The sequence below is a fragment of the Macaca fascicularis genome, chromosome 20, assembly GCF_037993035.2.
Source record: "Macaca fascicularis isolate 582-1 chromosome 20, T2T-MFA8v1.1".
In the NCBI taxonomy this organism is placed as follows: domain Eukaryota; kingdom Metazoa; phylum Chordata; class Mammalia; order Primates; family Cercopithecidae; genus Macaca; species Macaca fascicularis.
In genome coordinates, this window is record NC_088394.1 from 56,681,168 (window position 1) to 56,687,009 (window position 5,842).

The window sequence follows — 5,842 nt, forward strand, 5'->3', positions numbered from 1 at the left end:
TATTCTATAGACACTTGTTTATTCCTCTTTCCGCAAAGCTGGGTCTAGCCCAAATTTTGGCTGGGAACTTGGTATTCAGGGAATTCATTTCCTTTTCTTCCTCTGTCTCTCCCTCCCTGACTTTGTCTCTTCCTGTTTCCTCTACTTTTCTTATTTCTTACTATTTATCCTACTTCTTCCTTTTTATCTCTTCCCTTTTCCTTCTCCCTATCTCCCAGTTCATTCCTCTGTTTTTCCTTCAAATATTTATTAGGCATCTCATACCTTAGGCACGGTGATAAGCAATGTGGCTATAAAGATGGAAGATGAGAGAGAAAGAATTGGAGCATTCTGCTTTCAGGTCCAGATAATTATACTTACTTTTTTTCAGAACTATGTCACTAGTGCCATCTATGATATGTAGCCTATGTTAAATGCTCAATAAATATTTATGAATAAACAAATCAAAGAATGCATAAGGGAATGTAACAAAGCAATTACAAGTAAAGAAGTTTTAATAATGTCTGAATTTTATTTGATCTTATTACTTGAGTCTTGCACTGATTGATAAGTGAGAAAAGTGGAAGAACTAAGGTGTAAACTCAGGTGTCATGGTGCTGCTCCCTGGAGAATATCTAGCTTTGAAACTTTGTCTTGTGTTCAATGAAGACCAAGGAGTCTGGCAAGAATCAAAGAAGGGAAATAACATTTTGTGCAGAGTAAAGAACATATTCAAAAACAATAAAGCAGAAAATGGCATGGCATGTTCAAGAGATGATGAAACTATTTCAACATGACTAGTGCAAACCACCCTGTCACAGCAGAGGGATGTTTGGGAGTAAGAATAAGTTGCTTGGTAGAAATCATGAAAAATAAATATTTTGGCAAACAGAACAAAATGAACTTATGTATTATCACAAGTGCTTTTGAATTTTCCTTCTCAGACATTTCTTATCCTTGATGCTCATTTAATTCTTCCAAACATGCTTTCACAGGGTAATAAACCAATTACTTTGTTCACACTTTTAAGTTGGTAACAAGAGCTGAAGCAGAGATTCAGAATTAAATTCCACAGCAATACTGCAGGTTACAATAGTGTGTGAGACTTCTGGGCACAATTTTTGGAAAGAGTACTCGGTGATTTCAGTGCTCATGCACCTGCTTAAAAGGATTCAACTCCATCTGGTTGTTTCCATCAGGGATGTGAGTAAAGTGTTATCAGACATTTTCATTTTTCAGGAGGCAAGATATCAATGCCTGAATATAAAATATAAAACATTAAATGTTGATTAACTGTATTGGTTTTCTATTACTTTTGTACAAATCACCACAAACTTGGTAACTTAAAACATGCTTACTAACTTATAGTTCTGTAGGTCTCAAGTTTGATATGGGTCTCATTGGCTAAAATCAAGGTATTAGAAAGACTGAATTTTCTTTTGCATTCTGCAGGCTCTTGGGAAGAATCCATTCCCTTGGTCTTTTCTTGTTCTGGAGGTCACTCACTTTTCTTGACTCATATCCCCCTTCCTCTGTCCTCAAAGCCAGCAACATTGCATCTTTCTAAACCTTTCTTCTGCAGTCACATCACCATCGGACTACAGCTAGAAAAGGTTCTCCACTTTCAAAAACTTATGTGACTAGATGGTCCACCTGATTAATTCAAAATGACACCTGCAAAGTTTTTGGCAATGAAAGGAAATGTATTCACAGGTTCCTGAGATTAGGACTTGCACCTTGAGGGGTGGGATTTGAAATTTGTCTACCACACAAGTTTATGTGTCAGTACATAAGTTTTTATTACAGTGTAAGTCAATGCCAATTGTCAGATAAGTAGTGTTTATAAAGCCAATCTTTATTTATCTCTAATACGTCAATATTTTCACCTCTATTTTTTTCTTTTTGTAAAGAAAGGCCAGGGAGAGTGACCAGCAAGATGGCAGAATAAAAGTTCTCTGGCTCTACTCTTCCTCACAGAAGTCCACCTAGCAACTATCCACATATAAGAACATCCTCATGGATATCTCAGAACTTGAGAGTGGACCATGGAACTGAGAAAAGCTGCATCTGAAGAGTAACAGGAACAGTTTCACTTGGTTTGTGTTGTCCTTCCCTCCAAGCTGGCACAACATCACACAAAGATGATTCCCCTTGGCCCACAATTTCAATAGTGGGGAAAGAGAGTCAGAGACAGCCACTCACCCACCATTCTGGGATCCTCTGCAAGAGACCTATTTCTGTCCTGTCTCATGGGGGAACATTAAGATACTGGCAGTGCTGGACTACCTGGGTGGGGTCAGTTAGAAACAAAGAGCAGGGTGGAGCTCAAAGTGACTAGCGAAGAGATGTTGGTAGTAGCTCTGCATTCTGGCCAACAGAGGAATCCCACCACAGAAGCAGCACAATCCCACCAGAAAATCCCACCTGGCCAACAACATCAATCTGCAGAAAGCACAGTAGACAGGTTATCAGTTTAAAATAGCATATTATATGTGTAGGGTGATTTATGTTGACCACATGGTAACCACGAATCAAATACCTATAGTAGTGTCACAAAACATAAAGAGAGACTCAAGGCATGCTACCACTGAAAATCACCAAAACACAAAGGAGGACAGTAAGAGAGAAAGAAAAAAACAAAGGATTTATGAAGCAACCAGAAAACAAATTACAAAGTGGTGGTAGCAATTTCTTACCTAGGCATAAATACTTTGAATGTAAATGGATTACATTTCTTCAATAATAAGAAATAGAAAGTCTGACTAGATTTAAAAAACTTTACTTTGCCTATGAGAGTCTTGCTTTATTCATAAAACACACATAGACTGAAAGTGAAGAGACAGAAAAGATACTCCACACAAATGGAAATCAAAAGAGAACATTAACTACACTGAGACAAAATAGACTACGTTGAAAACTGCAAAAAGAAACAGGTAACTAAATAATGAGAGGCCTAATAGTTATAAATATATAGGCACCCTACATCGGAGCAGTTAAATATATAAAGCAATTATTAAATGATCTGAAGTGACAGGTAGATTCCAAGATTCCAAGTAGGGGATCTCAATACCCCTTTTTCCACAGTGTACAGATCATCAAATCAGAAAATCAATAAGGAAACATTAGGCTTGAATTAAACTTTAGACACAATGGACCTTACAGACATATACAGATGTTCCATCAAACAGTAAGAGAATACACATTGTACTCATGTGCATTTGGAACAGTCTCCAGGATGTATCATGTATTAGGCCATCAAACAAGTCTTAACAAATTTTAAAAGATTGAAATCATATCAAGATCTTCTCCAAAAACAATGGCATGAAACTAGAAAGAAACAACAGGAGAAATCTTGGAAAATTCACAAATACGTGGAAATGAAACAACATGCTTCTTAAAAATGGGCAAGAGAAGAAATTAAAAAGGAAATATAAAAATATCTCAGGATCAATGAAAATGGAAATACAACCTACCAAAACTTATGAGATGCAGCAAAATTAGTCCAAACAGAAAAATTTATAGCAATAAATGACATCAAATATATCTCAAATAAACAATCTCAAGGAATTAGAAAAAAGAAGAAATTAAGCCCAAAGTGAGCAGAAGGTTAGAGACACCAGAAAGACGAGAAAAAAAATAATTAACAAAACAGGGTGGGTTTTCTTAAAAGATAAATCAATAAACTCTATCAGCTATAATAAGCTAGACTAGGAAAAAAGAGAAAACTCAAATACATAAAATAAAAAATGAAAGAGGAGGTTTTTTTTCTGTTTTGAGAAATGACAGAAAAATGGTCAAAAATCATAAAATCTTTAAATACAATCTACTTTACAGAATTTATACAGGTGGAGAATTCCTATTCCCAAAACCCCAAATCTTAAATTCTTCAATATTCTAAACTTTTTTAAAAGCCAACATGATACCACACATGGAATATTTCACACCTGACCTCATGTGACTTGTCACAGTCAAAAGACGGTCAAAACTTGGTTTCACGCACAAAATTTAAGAAAATGTATGTATGTACCTCAGTCTATGTGTATATGGTATACATGAAACGTAAGTGAATTTTAGATTTAGACTGAGTCTCATTCCCCGGATATCTCATTAATATGCAAATATTCCACAAATAAAAACAAAAACAAAATCCAAACCACTTCTGGTTTCCAGCATTTAGGATAAAAAATGCTCAACCTGGATTTTCATTCTTTCAATAAATTCTGTGAAAAGCATTAAGAAAATTTCTATTTAAAAAAAGTATTGTGTGAGTCTAAAAACTTCTAAAAATAACTCCTTAATGTGTTTGTCTTTTCGAGTTTATTGTAAGGTGCCTTTTTCTTATGGACCTCTGTATTCTGTACGAGCCAAGGGAAAACTTCTCCTTTGCCCCCTGAAGTTTCTCTGGAAATCAGCTAACAACAGTCAGATTGTAACTGGATCCAGGTTGATTTGCTCACCATTCAAATGTCAAACACAAGAGGTGAGGGCTGGTGTGAGGAAAAGTTGGTTGAAACAGAGAGCTAGCAAACCAAGATGTGAAACTGTATTCTAAAGCGCCATTGACATTTTAAATTTTACCGTAGAAATTTTAAAGGAAAACTTAGTATGGGAGGCATGCAGGAGTGGGGCAGGGGGTGCAGGGTACATGTGTCGTGTTGATTGCTATGTGAGTAACTGCTCATATGCGGATCTGGTTGGCATTATGTTCAGCTAGATGATGCTGGACTAATTGTTCATGACTTCCCCTAAGTGAAAGGATTCCACAGGGGCTATAGGCTTCTTGCCTAGTTTGTTTAAAGATTGCCTCTGGAATTCCTTAAGCAAGAACATAATTAGATAAGCATGTATGGCTAGAGGGGAGTTTCTAGAGAAGGAAGGAATGAAGGGGAGAGAGGGAAGGGAAGAAAGTAAAAGAAAGTGGGTGATTAAAACATATTTTTACAACTGAGGCCCCGGTTAAAAGACTAATAGGAGAAACAGTATACAAAATATAATTATACGCATATTCATGCACGGAAGCAAACAAAACATGGACATATTAAAGAAAGGGCCAGAGGGTTGAAGTTTCATACTGTCCTGAGATTACACAAATAATAGGGGTTTGGAGCACACCAAGACCAGTTACAGGAAGGAGCAGAGGAAAGGCGTGGCTAACCAAGGTTTTCTCACTATGCGGATGAAACTGACACAGGAGAGGCAAGTCCACAAACTGAGGCTCATCCGGGGGGCGTTCTTGGCTTTGCCCAGGAAATAATTCAAGGGCAAGCTGGTGGTGTTAAAAAGTAACTTCAACTGAAGCAGCAGTGTGCAGCAGAAGCATAGGCACCTTTCCTTGCGGAGCAGAACTACCACATAGGTGGTGTAGCCACAGTAGCAGTTCAGAGGCAGCGCCTTGCTCATATATATATATATATATATACCCGCTTTTAATTTTATGCAAATTAAGGGGCGGTTTATACAGACATTTCTAGGATGAGGGTTGTCACTTCTGGGTTGTCTGGTTGTTGTCATGGAAAGGGGTGGTAACTTCCGGGTGTTGCCATGGCAATGGTAAAATGACTTGGCATACAGGTGGGCGTGTCTTACAGGAAGGCACTTCCACCAGGACCTGTTTTAGCTAGTCCTCAATTTGGTCAGGTGTCCAAGACTCACTTCTGGGGTCTAGTCGGACCTCTTACCTGAAAATCTCACGAATAGCAGCTCTTAGAAAGAATGTTTCTGCATGAGTTCATGTCATTTGCAGGGACATGGATGAAGCTGGAAACCATCATCCTCAGTAAACTAACACAGGAACAGAAAACCAAACATCGCATGTTCTCACTCATAAGTGGGAGCTGAACAATGAGAACACATGGACACAGGC